Source organism: Coturnix japonica, chromosome 2, assembly GCF_001577835.2.
Source record: "Coturnix japonica isolate 7356 chromosome 2, Coturnix japonica 2.1, whole genome shotgun sequence".
Classification (NCBI taxonomy): Eukaryota; Metazoa; Chordata; class Aves; order Galliformes; family Phasianidae; genus Coturnix; species Coturnix japonica.
In genome coordinates, this window is record NC_029517.1 from 125,469,571 (window position 1) to 125,488,182 (window position 18,612).

An 18,612-nucleotide genomic window follows, 5' to 3' on the forward strand; every position below is an offset into this window, starting at 1 on the left:
TTACTGCTGTAAAATTGTAGCATTGTCATGCAGAAGCATGGGGAAGAGTGTATTTTGACCTATTTAATAACTGTAAGGATCTAGCAGAGTATATCCATGATGTGGGTTCTAGCTAATGCCTGTAGATGGCATTGCTGTGGTCTGCTCAGAAAGTAAAGTGTGACACATAGTTGTGCTGAAATGTCAATTCCAGATCTAGATCCCTTCTTGATTTTTTTATTTTTTTTTTTCTAGTAGGCCCAATTTTCCGTGATTCATCAACACGTAGTGTTTGGATACGACACTAGACCATTATCTTCAGACTGTATCACTGTAGAATTTCTGGCTGGTATCTGTTTGTTCAAGACAAAGTGTCATGTAGACTCAGCCTTCAGTGTAGTTATTTGAGATTCTGCTGTCCTCAAATGGGACAATGCTGTCACATCCCATGTCATACTGGCTCAAACTTCACCTACTCCTAAGATAGCCTCAATATGATTTTTATTCTGGAAGCATCCACTGATTCTGAAGGTAGTCGAAGATGTCAAATTTGGGTAAAAGATGTCTTCAATGCAACACTCTGTATACCTTCTGTGCAATTGTTAGACAAGGCACATCTCTTGATGAGAGAAATCTCTTGCCATATCAGCCCTTCAAACTCTGAATTTGGAGGATATTTTTTGAGCAAAAGCTTCCCCAGATTTGCCAAGCTTGGAGAGAATTATTATGATAAATGAATGTTCATAAATATTTGCTAAGAAATTTTGCATTCCTAAGAGAAAGGTGCCACATGAAGCAGTGTTGTTTTTATGTTAATCGTTCCTTCCTTTACAGCATGTCCTCTTCTTTCTGTGTTAGAGAAAGAAACATCCATAGTTAGTCACAATATGTGCCTTTACCCATCTCTTTTTACCATACAGTATGATGTGATTTAGCTTTTGGGTAGGGTGAGTTCATCTTAATAAAAATAACATAAAAATTCAAATTTTCACAAGCTGTGAAATTACACTTCATTTTTCCTGTACAAAAACTGTTACAGTCCCTGAGTTTCCTAAATATGCTTTTGCGTGTTTGTTTCATTGTTTTTGTCTTTGTTTTTGTTTTCATTAGAAGTGAATTCTTTCTTTCTTTGCAGGCTCTGGCAACTTTTCTGTTTCCTTCTTCATTTCTATCATGGACATGTACAATCCTGTTCTATCTACAACTTTTCTGAGTAAAACTCACACAAATAATTTGTTTGCTTCCAGTCAGTGCTCCCTGACAACTTTATTCTTCATTCATTCTGAAAGGCTTCTCTCTCACCTCTAGCAATAATCTTTTGAATAAATTCCTAAAACACTTATTGAGAATAGCCCCAAAGTTGTTTCTACTGATCACAACCAGCTGAGTTAGAATTTTATGGTGTTTCAGGAGCAAACATGTCACATCTGCAACATAGAACAAGTGAAGGTCTGAGACTGGGAAATTTAGAGCTTTCCCAAAATGAGCCGTCCCCACTTTTAAATTAGAGCTTGAGGCTTAAACATTGTTTGTGTATTCCGTAACAGTGACACAGTGGCCTTAATTTGCTGTATAATATGTACTGGTTTCAGCTGGGGTAGAGTTAACATTCATCCCAGTAGCTAGTATGGTGTCATGTCTTAGATTTATGATAAAAATAATATTGATTACACACTGATGTTTTAGTGTCTATATTATATTCACAACACCCTTGAAAACTGAAGGCTGAAAACAACAAACCTGCCTGAATTTCTTCCCTTCCATTCCTGACTTCTTCCAATTGCCAGCACTTAGAAGCAGGCCCAAAAGAAAATAGAAGACTAGCACTGTAAAGCGTCCAGTGCAGTGGATATTACTGCAATGTAAAGTTTATATTATAAATAAGAGAAGAGCAGCTTAACAGTTTATCTTCATGAGAACAGTTCTCAAAAGTGATCTCAAAATGGATAGACAAATAGATTGGTAGACCTGCCATTATGCAGTCTACAAAGGGTTTCAGATGTTAAAACCTGACTTTAAGAGATCTCAAAATCATAGAAACACAGAACGATCTGGGTTGGAAGGGACATGAAAAGTCATCCATTTCCACTTCCAAACCTATTGGCAGGGTTGCCAACCACCAGATCAGGCTGCTGTCAGTGGTTTATGGGCTGGTTCAGCCCACTTCTGTGACCAGTGGGGTGGAGAGATTTCGCACAGTCCGCACCTCCAGAAAAGGGAAACAGGGGATCCCAAAATAATTAAAAACAGTGGCAACAATCTGAGGAGAAACAAACTAATTTACTAAATATGGTATCACACTATAATACAATATAATTAGAATTGAAGCTAATAAATCAAATATAACGAGAGTACCTGAAAGCTGTAGGCCTTACAGTAATACTGAAGTGCTGTGTGCAGTCGGGACGGGCAGCAGCAAGGAGAGGCAAAGGAGAAGAATAATGAAGAGAAAAGCCCCAATCAGGTGACCTTGCCAGGAGTTCTATCTCCTCTCTGACTGCAAAGCCCCCCTGCAGAATGTAGTTCTTGTCTTCTGGACAGGTACCCGGAACTGGAGCATTAAGTGCACTACATGATGTTATGTTGTGGATGCCCTATTCATCCTGGCACTGAGCACCTCCAGGGATGAGGCATCCACAAATGTTTCATTCTGATTAACACTGGAGGTGTTTACTGAGAATTTAAAATCAGAAAAAATATTGCATGTATTAGAGATGCATGTGCTTCTAAAAAGCTGCATTGTCCTCAAGTGGGATGAATCTAAATACAATATGGGTCCAATCAAAGCACCTCTTGTTAATCACATTGCTGTGAGCTTGGTGGTTAAGGCCTCTCTGTAATATGAAGCATTTTCAGACTTCTCCTTTGCAAACTGTACACTCATTCTTAGTTCCCTCACTAGACTGATGCTGCCTTTGAGCAACAGCCAGTGCTGTTTTCTTCCTTCTTTTGTCTGACTCCTTAGCAAACTCTCATTATCCCTCCTTGATTTCCACAGACCTTGAAAGGGAACTGGATGGCAAGTATTTATTGTAGATGCCCATCATGGGGCCCGTCGGTTCTGCCAGCTATTCCCATGCCCCTTTGATGTTGTTGAAATCTAATTCCTTGTGCGACGGGGGCTCTGCACCCCAGAGCACATTGTGCATCCCAGAGAGCAACAAGCCCTGATTGTGCTGCCAGTCAAAGCACAGCAGAGATGCTGCTGAGGCTGATAATGGGAGCTACAAAGGTAGCTGAGACTACAGGCTAGGGTGAGGAGGGAGGGAAAGACAGACAAACCATATTGGAGTTCAGTGGGTGAGAAGAATAGCCAGGCTTGATTGGAGGATAGTGGAAAAGAAAAGGAGTTTCCATAGAGGAGGTGGAAAAGAAAAGGAATAGTGTTTTATCAGTTGAATAAAGGGCTGGGATTTTTCTTTGAGCGCTGACAGACCTTCTGTTTTTTGAACTGGTTCACTGGCTTCCAGCCCAACATTTATGCTCCAAGGCAAGCTACTGCTTGCAGTCTTTTTGAGGCAGAGGCAGCATATTAAAAATGCTGGCATTTTTAGAGATTGTCAACTAACTTCTGTAAGGTAAAAATTAAGAATTTGTGTATTTCTTTTTCTTTTTTCTTTTTCCCCTTCCTCTTCACCCCTCTGTTTTTAAGGATAACCAGCTACATCTAGTTAGCTAACATCAAAACCTTTTTTTCCCCCTATTTTAGAAGAAGTTTCTGGCTGGGGAAGGGACTTTGAACACGGGCAAGGCCATGAGCCTATGCAGGGACAGAGTGAACTAAGGGATGATGAAGAGGTTACTGATTAGCTGGAGGACATACTTAGAAAAAAATGAGATGAGAAATTCATTGAAAATGGATTTTTAAAAATGAATTTAGTGGACTTCGCTTTTCATTGTATTTTATTTTTTTCCATGCAATCTATCTGTTATATAGTGTGTTTCTATGTAACTGTATGCCACAGACTAGGTGTATTGTGAATATTTATGCTGACTTATCCCTTCAATTTGTCCATTCAATTTATCCAAGAACAAGGAGATGGCAATAGACACCATATTTTGTGACTGACAGTAACCTGAGCTGTAAAACTAGGCTTCAGATTTAAACACCTGTATTTAAATCAGGTGGCAGGTCTTGAGATTGTTTTATCAACATTTTAATAGGATTGAGAACGTAGCAGTGAGCTACAATTGTGCACATACAAAGAGGGAAGGAAAAAATGTGAACAGGCCCTCTTCAATGAGATTTAACAAATGTATTTCAATAAAACGATAAAATGAAGCAATGTTTGAAAGGTCCATAGGAAAGAGTTGGAGGGAAAAAAACGTCATTTGGATATCCAAGTTTTATTTTCAGTTCTTTTCTTAGCTGATTCATGATGTGCTAAAAATCACTCCACACACCTCACTTGTCTGTATCCCTGCGCATTCTAGGTCCTTGGCAATGCATCCTCAGTTTGACTCTCCAGCCCCCAGATCTGAATACAGGAAAGAAAGATGACAATGTTGATAGGGATCTGTAGTAAGAAAATGTGGTGTAGATGTTAATGGGATGGTTTATCACTTGTGTTCCATTTTTTACTTTACATTACATGCAATATTCATTTATTCCCTCCACAGGTTGTTCTTTGGAATATCATGTTGTCCTTGTTCTTCAGACTCATTTCATCTCTGTTTGGAAATCACATAGCACAGGTAAAGGGATGTGGCAACATGAATAATAAATTCTGAGGATATAAAAGGGCACGCAGAACAGACGTGAGCATTTTCTTTCTTTGCATATACTTTCTTTATGCTACATACTTCAAACTGAGTAAATATTATGACAGAAATTGTTGGATATCTTATCCCATTAAAAAAAGAAAAAAATAGATGGTCATTTATCAAAAATTATTCCTTAACTGTATCCACTCACTTTTAAAATATATTTGATCTGCATTATGAATATTGGCATTGAATTTTCTAACATTTGCTAGATGAATAATCAGGTCAAAATCTCCTTATTGCAACTATGTTGTGCTGAAATGATCTGTAATGCCATGACAGAATTTGTTTATGACATAACTATGTGCATCTCCATTTTCAAGGAGAATTTCAGTTCTGCCACCTGGCATGGAAAATTAACTCTGCTTATTCCTTAAAACAGTGACTTACCATGTGCTTACCATGGTGCTGTCCAACATGAAATATACCTGCAGTTGGACTTGTGATGACACATTTCCCCAAAATAAGTAAAATTCAACCATTTTGAAACCATTGTATCGGGACCTCTGCTGTTCCCTAGAATGGTTTCTTTATGATGTGCTTGTTACTAGTAACTTGTTTTGTTACTAGTAGTCCAACAGTGACATGTTGGACTAAAAATAGAAAAGAAAAAAAAAGTATGAATTTATTTATATGCCTTCTTCTTTTTAGTTTTACTGTGGTAATTTCAATATTGTTCTTTTACTTGCATCTTCAGTGTCTGCTCTGACAGGTCAGCTCTTGCAAATGATGCTAAACCAGACCTGAGATTAGCATCTAGCCACTTAATTGTCTGGACAGCAATAAATACTGTCTACTAACTGCGGATGAATTAGTGGCACTACTGAAGTAATGAGACCCGGGATTTCTTGGAGATGTACCATTGCACAGCAATGGTTCTACCGATAAATACATTCTCCCTTTTCAGTGAAATACAATTATTTGAACTCCTTGTGCTTGTTTTGTTAAGTAATTACATCACCAAGCTGGTCTCTTCATTCCAAAAACTGCCAAAAAAACCCCACATTATTCATAAAACAGTGACAGAATGAAGTGTGATTTTGTGGTCCTTAGAAAGCATATACTAACCTGATCTCCTTTGACAAAATGAAGGAAAAGCTGTCGAGGTTATTTACTTTGGTTTTAGTGATGTACATGATACCATCTCTTACAACATTCTCCTGCAGAAACTGGCTGCTCCTGGTACGCACAGGGTACATAGAGTTTGCTGGGTGAAGAACTGCCTGGATGGCCAAGCCAAGAGGGTCATTGTAAATGAAGTTACATCCGTCTGGAGGCTGGTCACCCATGGTGACCCCCAGGGCTCAGTCTTTGTGTCTGTTCTCTTTAAAATTTTTAATAATGGTCCAGATGAAGAGATTTAGTGCACCCTCACACACAGCATTGACTTACAGGGGACTGTCAATCTTCTTGAAGGCCGTAAGCTTTGTTATGTATTTGAATACAATACAGCAATGGGCTGAGTTCAGTCGTGTGACATTCAACAAGGCTAAGTGCTCAGCAAGGTTTAAAATTTACTCTGATCCCTGTGAGAACCTAACAAACTTCATAATGGACTAAAATTTTGGATTTGACCTTTTCTTCATCTCTTTTATGGTGATAATATTCTGTCTTTTTTTTTTTTTTTTTAAATAATTTTTGTAATCTTTTGGCCAAAATATTGTTTGTTTTGAATGATGAATCCAGTATACTGAAAAGGGAAACTGTAAGTTGTGTTTCTGCCTTTCCCATAGTGGCAGAAATTTGTTTCTTCCTCCCTGGTGAGAGGGGTTGTGCACCAGAACCCTGTCCTGGCAAAGACTTGATTTCATGAAAAGGGATTATCCACAAAACAGCAGAGTGCCAACAGCCTGACAATTCACAAAGGATCATCTCCTAGTGTCTCAGAAAAGTGTCTTTCCCACCTGTGATGTGGCTTATGTTCCCTGCAGCTTCTGGACAGAAAATAAGATCAATAAGAGAAAGACTTCAAAGGACTACCAGACTTCTGTGGAGAAAAGAGAGTCATGGGGAAAAAATCATCTGCAGCTCCTTCTCAAAAGTTTCAAAATTTTTGGTGAGCAAGAACAAAAACTACCAATGAATCAAGAACTACTGGTGCAGAAATCCTGATAATGTCTGACTCATGTGTAGGCCTTTCCCTTCTGATCCTCAAGGATACCACATGCTTTGAGCTCTTTGAAACAGGACTTTTAGTGCCATATCATGTTTTGATCTTGTCATGCCTCGCATGAGAAACTTGTACTCCTTTTTTCCCTCTTTTCTCCCAAATGCCTTTAAACAAATAGCAACTGTGATTTGACTACTGGTGCCTCCCAGTCTTTGCCTCCTGAAATTCAGTGAAGACTTTCACCTTTTTTCCTTTTGCCATGTGAAACATTCTTCCATCTTAAGGATCTCCTGTAGTTTACTCAGCAACATTATCCTTGTCGTTCATCATTTATCATTATCTTTGAATATTAATATATTTTGAGGATTTGCAGCTTTGCTTAGTAATGCATTGCAATGCCTTTTGATTCAGGAGTTATCTGAGGACATGCTTAGAGCTCTGTGACCTCACACATTTTATATGACCAGGCTCATTGCTATTGCTTATTCATGTGAACAAATGAGTGCAGGTCTATGTGCCTATAACGAGGTCTCTGTTGAAGGATGTAGCTAAAAGAGCATTTTAGAACAATTTCACTTGAGTATGTTTGACTGGCCAGCCTTGGTAATGTCTTTTTTTCTCTTTCTTTCTACTAATGGTTAGGCTAGATAGGTTAGGCTAGATGTTAAAGAAAGATTGAAAGAGTATTTTAAAAATGTGGAAAATTAGCAATCTGGAAAAATAAACTTGTACATTTTCAATGAATTGTGATTCTTCATTGTGTGGGGTGTGACACTGACCCTGGAATACTGTAGCCTAAACTGAGTCATTTAAAGGAGAAACATATGCCCAGCTATCATTTCCACATTCAGGCATCTTATTACATTGCAGTCATTTATCTTTTGTCGTAATTCAGCAGAAAATTCTATTTGCAATAGAAAATTAATTTTCTTAATTATGGCCTCCTACAGACATTCTAATGATTTGTTGTCAACATAAATTATCAAGAGGTGTTACATTGTGCAAAATTAAAATTTAACATGTAATCATATTTTATGGAAAATACAGAATCTTCTTGTATCCTTTACCTCTGTGTCCCTCTAACAGACTTTCATTTGTTTGATATATAGCAGCAGAGGGAAGACACTCAATTTTATTATTTTACTTTCAGGTACCACTATTCTTGCTTATTAAGACTTCAAATGAAATTCTAATGCTTTCTCTGAATTTATTTATGCTTTGCCAGATCATGCCAGATCCTAACTACATTTAGCTCTCACAGAACTCAGGATGTATTTAAAGATTTAATCTACTGACATTTTGGCAGAATATTTCCATTGCTTCTCACTGATGGTCTCTAAAGAAAATGTAATCCAAATATAATGAATGATTAAAGAAGTTGTCATTTGGAAGGCAAAAACTTTTAGTACTAAGAAAAGCAACTATGCCAGCAATTTGGCAAAGTACTTGATTGGATTTTTAAGCAGAGAGGTAGCTGGTTGAGGAATGCAGTGGAGCCCTCTTTAGTGATGTGTTTTAAGTCTGATGATTAAATAAACATGGGGATACTAATACGGATGGATATGAAAGGCAAAGGGCATTTTGTCCACTTAGCATTCTTTACAGTCCATCACTTTGTGAATATACTCCCATGCAGAAGAATTACCTAGCCAGAGTCCTAGGGACTGTGAACTTAGTATGGATCAGGAAAACAAACCAAAATATTTTTCCATCTTATAACTGTATGGTGCACCTGGTGCTGGATATAATCTCAATTGAAAGAAAATTCTGAAAATATTAATCAAGGTAGTGACATCAAAGGATATTATGAATGTCTTGTACTCAGTTTAGATTACCTACAAAGGGAGAGGAAGGACCTTTGGTTGTGGATGAACCAACATGAGCACTGTGTTTAGTTGAACATTAAAGACTGAAAAATTGGAAGTCCTGAACAACTGGGTGGCATGGAGGAGAATGAATGAAAAATTATTGTAAAAAGTTTATGGAACATATGATTGAAATTTAATTGCCAAATAATAGAAAGGTTTAATAAGAATTGATCCTACTTTCTTATAGGTGTCATCCTGACATAAAAGGAAGATACAGACCCTGAGACGAGGACCAGCTGGAAAATAGTTTGCACCTTAATTAAATATTTATGGATCATGATAACATACAGTTCTCTTTGCTAATTTTTACACTGAAAGCAGTAAAGCTATTTAAAAACAAAAGTCACAGCTGATGAGTTTCAATCCCTAATTCTGTTTCTTTTAATTAAAAGCTCAATAGACAAAAAGCTACAGTAAGTTTATCTCCGGACTAATGGAGCACAACGTTTCACTTGTTAGAAATAGATCAGACAACTACAAAATAACAACAATAATTTAAAAATTTAACAGTGAAAGAAGAAGCAAGTTTTCTGGAAGATTTTTGGCATTCGTATCAATATGAAATGGTGAAACCTCTGCACATTTTCTGTAGAGCCTGAGCCAAACTCTTAATCAGTGCTTAAACCTAGCATCAAGTTTGTCTACATGGCTTGTACCTCATTTGGCATTGGCTGCACTGATCATGAGGAACTGAGTGGAATACATCAGTGTTTCCACCATTACTGAAGAATAAAAACTAAAATCTGCACAACTTCTATTCAGTGAAAAAGTGGGGCAGTGAAGCATTTCTAATCTCCCACACAGGGTATACTTTAGTCTGCATTGCTCTTCTTGCTTTTGTACGGAAGGAAACACTTCAGACCCAATGGCTCAGTCCTGATAGAGATCTGTTTCAATCTCAGGTGATTTTGTTTTGCCAACTTTATGATTCAGCTCAAGCCAGAACTATTTTTTTTAATTGTTTTTCTTTCTTTCTTTATTTGACATACAAAAGTTATCTTTTTCCACACAGACTTTTAACTATATATATATTTATATATGTACCAGAAGTGCTACAGTTCTCTGTTAACTCCAGCAGAGTTCCCATGTAATTGCACAGGGTTGACAAACCCCTCCAACCTTTTTCTCTGCTCTTTTATTACTGTTTGCATTATGGTAAGAAGCCTCCATCAAGAGAAGAGCTCTAAGCTGTCAGTGACTGCATAGAATACTAAAACAAAAAGAAAACCCATGCTCAGTTGCTAAATTTGAAAGCCAGGCTGAATATTGCAAGAGATCTGGAGCCATTTTGCTTAGCAGAGTACTTGTCTAGTTCAATGCTCGTGTAATGTTTGTTGTCCTTATTCCCTTCCTCATCCATTTTCATAATAGTGACACTAGTTTCTTGTGTTACGATGTTAAAAACAAAGTACAATGCATGCTTAGGTCCATAGTATTATATAATTTCCCTTAATTCTGTCTCTCTTTATCACTCTTTCCAATCTGGATAATCCTTTCCGAAATGACACTAGATTTCAGAAAGTACACAGGACGCATCATGTATCAATTTTCTTCGTAAAATCAAATGTTCCACAACTTTCTTTTAAATCTCAGGAGCTATTTTCATAAAATCTTGTGCTGAAACTAGTGTTTATATTCAAAAGACACAGATGTTACTTTCTTTTAGAGGTCAGACAGTAAACATAAGCAAGTGTACACAAACCGCATCAGAAAGCACATCTTTATTAAGGAGATGATGGAGCACTGGCACAGGTTGCCCAGAAAGGCTATATGGTCTCCTCCTTGGAGATCTCCAAAAATCACCTGTATGTGGCCCTGCTCTCTCAGGAAACTTCGTTGTTCTCATTAAAGCCTGGGTTTTAGCACTGTGCAAAATTGCTCTGAATCATTACTAACAAGGGAAAGTGAATAATTCTTGGTTGAATATCTCATTTTTGCCTTGTAGAGTACATGAAGAAACCACATTATATTCATCATGGAAATATAACCAGTAAATATTGAAGACAATTAGTCTTTTTTTTTTTTTTTCTTTTTATGGACCAAATCACAAAGAACCAACTGTAGGTATTTGTCCCAATAAGATTGCAGCTGAGCTGCTTAATGATAGAGACCATGCAACCCTGATATGCAGTGACTCCAAGGGCACTGTATGCTGTCTCCTATTTTGATGGGTGAAAACAACCCAGGTAATTAGGGGAAGGATTGTAATAAACCTCTGCTAAGTGAAGAGAGAACAGATAATTAAGAGTGGCTTTCTGGAGAGCATTATACTTTGGGTCAGGCAACCACTAACAAGCAGAGGTTGTAAATGGGATTTTGTGTCCTTCTCCAGATGGAAGGCGAGACAATTGCAGTAGGACTGAGAAGGACCTGTGTTGTATTTCAGGCCCTCGAATAGTTCAGTTCATGATCTTCCTCATCTATACTATCATCCAATGATAATTTAATATCTTTCTGCAGACCTTCCTGGCTGCCTTTGGACCCATTGGTACTTGCCTTGTTAGTTATTTTTCTGTCTAGCAAAGGGAGAGAATATGCCCCCAAAACCAAACTGAGATGATGCTTGAGAAAGTATCTTATCCACTGTAGACACATTTTCTGGGATGTTTACTTGAGTCCCTCCATCCTTTCATGCCTGACAGGCTTATGAGGCCATTTGGATAGGGCTCCCTCTGTGTCTTGATTGCTTCGGTAGATTTTCAGGTAATGCTGCCTCCCTCTGAGTTTGGAAGTGTGAAAATATTAATTACTCATTCGTAAGGTAAACAAACTGTTTTCATTTCATTCACTGCAATTGTGCCACCCAAACATTCTATTTCAGTTGTCTTTTAGGAAGTGTTTTATTCTGGCTTGGGAAATAATTGGTAGGTTGGCAGAGTTGAAGATGACTCATAAGTAACAAGAATTATATTTGTTATGTATTTTTCTCCCCAACATAAATATTTTTACTTTTTTTTTTTTTTTTTTTCAGAAGTCTGCATACTGGGAGCACCTCCCCAGTAGCTCAATCAGTACTGAAGGCCCATACGACACACCCCACATTACTGATAATGGCAATAATAAAAAAGTGACATTTCATCTATTTATTTTAATGCCTGTGATGCACAACTTGCTGATGACATCCAAGGTGTCTTGCAGTGATAAGGTGATACTATTTGCTCATATTTTGAAGGGAAAAAAAAATTCGATTTTCAATTTAAATATTTACAATGAGTGCATTCATCAGGACAGCTGCTTTCAACAGAGAGGCACAGCTGGAATTATGTGCTTGCATTTTGTATAATTTATTTTAAATTTTGCAGACCGTAATTTGGGAACAGAATGCTAATTTAAGTCTTAGTTTTCAGGAGACTGAATGGAGAAGCCTGTAGGATGCACGGTGCCCTTGACCAGCATCACTTTCTTAGTAAGCAAATCACTTGAGCAGAAATGCTGTTTTAGGATTTCAAGCTCAAAAGAAGGGGATTTTTAACCCTCAGGTTTCCTTGAAAACAAGATAACTCAAGCTACTGCAACAACTTTTCTTCAAAGAATGTAGATAAATCTTTCTTCAGGACTATATCTTCCATTGCTAACTGGTCAGATCCGAGAGAAAGAGTGGATTAATCACTTCACCACACTGATACTTAGAGAAGTATTTTGGTGCTTCAAACAAACAGAAACTTCTCAGAATAGATAAGAGTGAGTAAAGGAGATGAGTAGGGACAGATGCCTTCTAGATTTCAGGTTCCTGTGTGTGCTCAGCCCGGAGCAGAGGAGCTGATGGGAGGCCTGATGGCAGCTGAAGCTCCGCATAGGAAGTGAAGGGCCAGTGCTGAGCTCTGCTCTTTGTGACAGAAACAGGGCCCAAGGGAATGGCATGGAGCTATGTAAAGGGAGGGGAGGGTGGGGGTCAGAGACAGGGTCTGCACCAGAGGACAGTGGACACAGTCCCGAGCTGCTGGAGTTTGAGGGTCATCTGCATAACACTCTTAAACATAGGGTTTGAATTTTGGAATTATCCGTTTACTCCTGGAACCAGGGGTTGGTCTCTATGGTTGCTGTGGGTCCCTTTCGGTGTAGGGTATTTTCTGATACTGTTATTTAAATACATGGCACATTGGAAGGGTGCTGATAGAGGAATCCTCATTTTCTTGGCTAGAGGGTAGTGTCTTAAGGAGGAAGAGTGCCTAAAAAAAGTGAGAAACACTTGTTTCTATTACAGCCATCCTACTGAGGAAAGATATAAATGAGGTTGATATTGGTACAGCCTCAAGTTGACTTAGATATTGATAATTAGTGAAAGGTTAAAGGAGGAATTGAAATAGTGAGTCAGTCTGCTAAGTAGGTACAAGGAACATAGGGAATAAACAGAAGAAACCAGGGATCTTAATCATAATTTACTGAAATGAACTGGCAAACCAAAGAGCTGGAGGAGGTAACTGCAAATAACTGGAAGCATAAGAGCATCTGCAGATGGTTGGTGCCTTTTTCTGAGGGGGATTGCCATTTCCAACATACTGCAAGCTTAAAATTTAACCCTAATCAATTGGTATCCTTTCAGCAAACCGGGTGTTCTAGGATAAGCTTGGAAATGGGTAAGAGTTCTCAAACGTTATTGCAGACTTAGCAGTGATTACACAGTAGCTCACAATCCAGGCTCTGAGAACTGCTGCATGCAATGCAGAACAGCCATGACTTGAGTCCCACTCAAATAAGGTGTCCCTAACAGTTTGTTTTGTATCCCCACAATATTCCTTCTTTCAAAAGGAAATTTGTACCTTCCTTTGCTGAGTTTTATTAAATATATATCAGAACTGATATTTGAATTACCCTCATTAGATTTCAGAGTGAACAGGCTCCTGCGGTGAAGGAACCTCCATGGGAAGTTCAGGTTGGATATTAGGAAATTCTTCTCAGAAAGAGTAGTGAGGTATTAGAACAGGCTGCATGGGGATGTGGTGGTGGACACCATCCCTGGAGGTGTTTTGGTAACAGGGAGATGTGGCACTGAGGGACACAGTTCAGTGGGCACTGTGGTGGTGGGCTGACGGTTAGACTAGATGGTCTTAGTGATCCTTTCCAACCACAATGATTCTGTGGTTCTGTGAAAGCAATTCAGACCTCACAGAGTGGTTGTCTTCACAGATCATAAATTCACACTCACTATGTTGCAGACCTTACAATTGGTTAGCATTTGGAAAATAACCTTTTCAACCAGAAATGTTATGGAATGATATGCAAATTTTTAAGCACTGATTTTTAAGCACATAAATACAAAAACAGGAGCAAAGCATTTGAAGTTTGTTCTGCTCCCACCCATTCTTACTAAATTAGAGACCATATCTTATTTAATTTAATTGATACGCCCTTTGCAACATGTAAATTCTGGAGAACCAAACTGTGCCAGAGAAAATCATTATATTATTTTCCCAGTGGGATACAGTCTTGATTTAACCAGTTTACCTGCTATGGCTCAGTCAGCTCATCCCTTCAAAAACCTGGAAGTGGTGTACAATAAGGCAGGCACTGTTTGCAGACTAACTTCCTGAGTTAGCCTGTTGATGTTGCAGTTCATGCGCATTCAACATCAGTCTGGAATTTAGAAATAAAAAAGCACTTACATAAACTTGATGAAATAAGTGCTAGTCTGTGGCAATCTGGAACAGATAGTAGAAGAATAATGCTAATAGAGAAGAAAGTGTTCTTTAAGATAACTGGAAAAAGAACTCATTGTAAGCACCTGTTTTAGTCTCATTCCTAAAAAGGTATTTCCATTTGATTCTTAGAGAAATACTAGATGATATCTTTGCAAATAAAAAGTTAACTACTTTTTTTTTTTTTTTTTTTTTTTTTTCCCTCCATATCAAAACACTATCACAGCTGTGTTTCTTTCTTTACTCTTTGTCAGTGGGCTGACAAGACACCAATCAAATGTGACTGAAATATCTATCTCTATGCCTTATTAGTGTCCTATCAGTAAAGACTTTTCAGGAGGGAAGTCAGTCATTCCTTCATTCCTTTTTACCAACAGCCAAAGCTACTTTTTGGTTTGCTTGTGCGACAGCTCTCTACAGCACACTTTTTAGTCTGGCAGATTAATAAGTTAATAAGTATGTTAATAAGTTAATAAATGTCTGGAGGAAATAAAGTCCAGGACTCATATTAGGAGTAGTTTTCTGAATATTTCAGCATCATGACGCTCACTAAGTTGTCATGTGATCTTACTTAAATCAAAAAAATGTAATGTTACCATTATCCTTGCTTGCAATAATACTAATCCCAGCTATGGGTTTTACAAGGGTTTTCAAAACTCTTCCTTTGTTTTGAGCCTGCTGGAATGAAATACTTTCCAGTGAGGCAGTTTCCTTATACACTGAGCACATGAATCAGTATTGCTTTAAAATTTTTGCAGTCTTTATAGTTTGATCTGAAGAAGAGCTGGGGAGTTCTCTGATTTCCTTATTAACGTATCACATATCTGAACTGGTCTCATGTTTGGTTGTAGTTCAGACAGAAAGCAGAAGTTCTGTAGAGTCTTGGAGGGTCATCTGAAGGTGTCATACAGTAACTTTATATACAATACCCTGTATTTTCACCTTGTGGAGATATTTCCCCAACTTCAGTCCCCATCCCAAACCCTCTTTTGTTTTGTTTTGTTTTGTTTTGTTTCCTTCCCTGGAGTTAAAACCATATTTTCAGGTCACTCAGAACCACAATCTCACTTATCTGGTGTTCTTGTGTTTTTCATTTGCATGCATGATAGCTAGAGAAAGATATCAAATGACTGTTTTTTACCCAGGGCTCTGAATTTGGTTGGTTCTTCCCACTTACAAACCATCTATTGTCAGAGTGGGACAAAGCAAACCCATGAAACAATTCATAACTGTTAATTCACCTCATTATTGACCTAATCCAAATCCCATTCAAGGCAGTGAAAAGATTTCCAGGGATTTAGTGGGTATTAGGTACAGACCTAAGGTTTATGAAAACCCTTTCACCTTCTTTTTACAATAAACACAGAAGACTTGCTTATGCCACGGTGGTGAGGGGGAGGGGAGTACAGAAAGTGTTTAAGAGCAAAATTTCATTTGCAACTTCAAAGCTGTCAGTAATGTCCTACTCTGTCAATTCAATTTTATATATGAAACTTTTCACTCAGCTCACTGAATACAATTGTACTTCACAGTGGGATCTCCCTATAGACAAATGATTGGAAACATTCAGCTCTACATTGGAAAGGCTCACAGGAAAATAATACCTCTGATTACTCCATGATCCCTAGGAGGGAACAACAGAGCTATAGGCTGAACACAAGGCAGTGGCAGGGGGAGATGCCAGAAGAAAAGATCAACTGTTTAGTAGCATGGTAGCATTTAAAATTAGTCTCAGGAAACGTTTCATGAGCACACAAAACCACTCTCAAGTTATCTCGATTGCTCAGGGGAGGGCAAAACTAAGGAAAATTTCAAAAATGGAAATCCAGCTTAGAAAAAATTTACTTATCTTGAGGCTGGAACATCTGCAGTGTCCATGGTCTGACTGTCCAACCCACAGTGTTCCTATTCTTACCCACGCAGTACTCTCATTTGTGACCAGTAAATTCAATCAGCGATTGTAGTTGCTTTTGCTTTAAATTATTCAGAGAGGCGACACTTTCCCCAGATGGAGAAATCAACTACCAGGCGCATGTGGCTCTTACCCCAATGTCTCCCTGTACTACATCTTCCATCAGCAAAGGGACAGCAGGCAGAGAAAAGCTTCTGGTGTTGCAAGTGAACAATTTGAGTTCAAAGTACAGCAGCTATTGCTTTGCAGTCTGCCACAGCCATTAGTACCTCAAGGCAATGTCAGAGTTGCAGCAGAATGGGCATCCAAGCTGCTGGGTCCTCCCGCTTGCGGGATGACTGTTCCTTGATCAGAAGAAATACCCAGTGATTGTAGCAACTGCTGTTTGATTTTATGGGGTTTTGCACTGAAGCAAGGAATATTTACTCAGCTCAGTTTGGAAAGCTTCAATAATCACCATGAGATTTAATTTCTGTGTGCATGGAAGCGTAGCATGCGATGCCTGCTTCAAAAAATGGCATTCAGAGCAAAGCCTCACTTATCTGGGTTCTTTGTAATCAACAACAGAAACCTCCCAAACAGAAAGCTTCGTTACTCTGCTTTAGAAAACTGCTTATGCTGACATAAAGGAAGTAATTTGTGATGCTTATGATTTTTATTACATTCAGAACTGAGTTTCACAGGTCCTCTTTGAAACTGCAACTTACCTTTTTGTTAAAAGAGTATCTGTAAGGTAATATTAGAACCAGGAATTTAAACTCCCTTAAAAGCTTCATTATTGTATCTTCCTAGTTTGCCCCACATAAAAGGTAAGATGAATTATTTGACTCTGATTAGGATCGTCAAGATTGGATATCTGCAGTTGACTTTGTTTATCTGGCCCAGGAGAAAGATACACCCTCAGCTATAGAGTTCACATACCTCTCATTAGCATTGCAGTGTGGTGTACTCGTGGTTGTGACTGTGATGTTATGCTCCCAAACTTCTCTGCCAAACTTTATGGAGGGGCCACCTGGACATTGTCAGTGCTGCTTCCAGCTCTTCCTTTTCTAATCGCCATGTGGATAGTCTATGGAGTGACCAAGCTCCCTCTACCATCAGTTCTTTGGTTCTGCTCAACAGAAGCCAAAAACAAAGACATCTGCAGATTTCTATATTCAACTGTTTTGATCTGGCTGAGTTAGATCTTCGGCTTGTATCCTGGGTCTGTGACAAATCTGATTCTATTATATGTCCTGAATGTAAAATACAATAGAAATTTAATGACTGTGGTCTTAATTGTCAACAAAAATTGTTAAAGCAATGATCTTTACATTATAATTTGGAAAGGCTGTATGAGTTTTCTCAAGGTAAACCATGGTAGCTCAGTTAATGATCTGGTCAGGCCATAAGACTCTAGTTGAAAAATTGCATTATTATTATTTTGTATTTGCTTTAGAAGAAAGGTTTGAGTGTTCTGCTTGGAGTAACTCAATTTCTTAATCTAATACCCATCCTAGAATCCAGATACAAAGTTTTGATCTTAGAAAATTGTTAAAGTTTAAGCTACTCTGCAGCTTGAACATACAAAGCAAAATCCTCTTCTGCAAGTCCAATATATATGCATTTATATACATTTCCACTGGCTTCAAATAAATCTCATATAGTTGTAAAGACCTGAGCCACAAAGAAATTAAAGTTTACACAAAGTATTGTACTGTTCTGAGTAGTTACTGTCGGTTCAGTTAACCTTTGCAGTCATTAAGTGGAAGTTCACATCAGTTAGTTTAGTGGATGTTCATTAACATTTTATTCAGAATATTTTTCTAAGATTTTTTTTTTTTTTGAAAGTATTGTGTGCATTCTTACTTGACGTACTAGAGAGATGAATATTAAAGTGTGTAAGAGCAGGTGTAAACCTGCTCTCTCACATGCACACATTTACCATAGCACAAATCCAATGTTTATATTGCCTTGCTATTTCTGCGAGAGAAATCTCAGAGCCTTTCAGGGTAGGTGGATAATTTTCAGATTCAGCCTTGGAAAAATACCCCAGGTAGCTCTCCTCATCAATGCCAAGCTCATTGAAGGCACCTTTCTTTGGCTCAGTGAGCTTATTCAGCAGTTGTAATTATTGCCACATTCTGTAGATGGGATTATACTCACACCTTGGTGGACTTCTTGAGTAACAGAATTGGTAACATAAAGCTAAATACAATAATATGAGCTGCACAGTAAATGCGAATACTCTTTCTCAAATAATATGCAAGTATGTATATATGGTTTGGGTTTGTTTGCTTGTTTGTTCCTGGTGGTATACTGTTCTCTGAGAATGAAAAATGAAAAGCAGTGGCAAATAAATAA

General features: G+C 38.1%; 1 long non-coding RNA gene across 2 annotated transcripts; it reads right to left on the bottom strand.

Annotated features, from left to right (window-relative positions):
• Positions 1-211: 211 nt before the first annotated feature.
• Positions 212-16,498, bottom strand: LOC107310519. Of its 2 annotated transcripts, XR_004306292.1 has the most exons (4): positions 16,403-16,498; positions 14,167-14,295; positions 4,384-4,496; positions 212-828 (listed from the first exon to the last, which is right to left on the bottom strand). It is a non-coding gene; the product is annotated as an uncharacterized LOC107310519 (long non-coding RNA). The 2 variants fall into 2 exon arrangements; XR_001553616.2 differs by lacking the exon at positions 4,384-4,496.
• Positions 16,499-18,612: the final 2,114 nt, after the last annotated feature.